Raw genomic sequence first — 1369 nt, 5'->3', positions numbered from 1 at the left:
TAGTAGTGGTAGTAGTAGTAGTAGTAGTAGTAGTAGTAGTAGTAGTAGTAGTAGTAGTAGTAGTAGTAGTAATAAGAACAAGAACAATAACAACAAAATAATAATAACAACAACATTACAATAAAAAGAATACACAGAAAAATAGCAATAATAGTGATCACAGTTACATATATTAATGAAAATAACCATGACATTGAATACATTTTCATTCATACCACTTCTATGAATACAATCATTAATACTCATACACTCCTGCCATTTAATCTCACGCTTCTTATCTCTCCCTCCGTCTCGCTGCGCTATACACAATAATCTCACGGTCCTGAATAAAGGATTCAAAGTGACTCCCTCACGATGAGAAAATCCCTTAGTGTCGGCTGGCAGTCCAGTACAGAGGGCGGCACGAAAGACAGCCTCGGTCTCAGCTTCCTCCCTGGCCAGGCCTCGAGGGGAGGACTCACGTGCAGGCATGATGGCGACTGGACCTTTAATCATCAAGCTTTTATGTTTACAAATGTCTTTTTTTCACATCGCTTTGTATGGCGGGAGGCCGTCAAGGTAAAAGTTTTGCCCTTTACAAACTTCTGTACCGAAGTCTATGGCCACACACTCAACTCAGAAGTTTGTTTTATTTAGCATTGCCCCTTTTTTTTTTTTTTTATCTCTGGAAATGGAGCGGTCAATAACCTGCCACTCACACACACACACACACACACACACACACACACACAAACATTCGCCCATACGATAAATGCAACGGAATTCAAATATGTTCTAATTAAAACTCACCACCCGTATAAAGCAATGCTACATTAAATACGAGTACCTTGATGTAAAAAAAAAAAAAAAAAAACGCTGCGCAGCGCAGCTCACACAAAATGCGCAGGACTGGAACAACCAGGGTAGTGTGGGGAGGAATATGCTCCCAGCCCCTCCTTGTCTCACTGTCTTGCTCTGCCTCTTGAATAAACAGAATGTGTTGCTGTTCTTTATAACGACGAACCTATTTAATCTGGTTATGTTTAAGTTGGGGTTATCAACCTTAACGAGTAGGAAGAAAATGTTGCTCTTCTAGAATTGTGAAGAGTCGAAACAGACAGATGAATAGACAAAGAGAGACGCATGACAGACAGAGATAGATATAGCTCAACAGGCAAGTAGACTGATAGACAGACGGGGCGCTCTTAGTAGTATAAATATCAAACGTAACATATACCGTACCTAACGCCCGCAGAACGATGTGTCATTAACATTCCCGTGCCGCCATCACGCTGGAACAACACGGCTCAAAATGTTGGGAAACACACTTAATTTTTCTTTGTAATCTTTGCATACAACAACTGATATTCATCCTAATTTGGGAATTTTC

The sequence above is a fragment of the Scylla paramamosain genome, chromosome 2, assembly GCF_035594125.1.
Source record: "Scylla paramamosain isolate STU-SP2022 chromosome 2, ASM3559412v1, whole genome shotgun sequence".
Classification (NCBI taxonomy): domain Eukaryota; kingdom Metazoa; phylum Arthropoda; class Malacostraca; order Decapoda; family Portunidae; genus Scylla; species Scylla paramamosain.
This window is presented reverse-complemented; position numbering follows the sequence as displayed.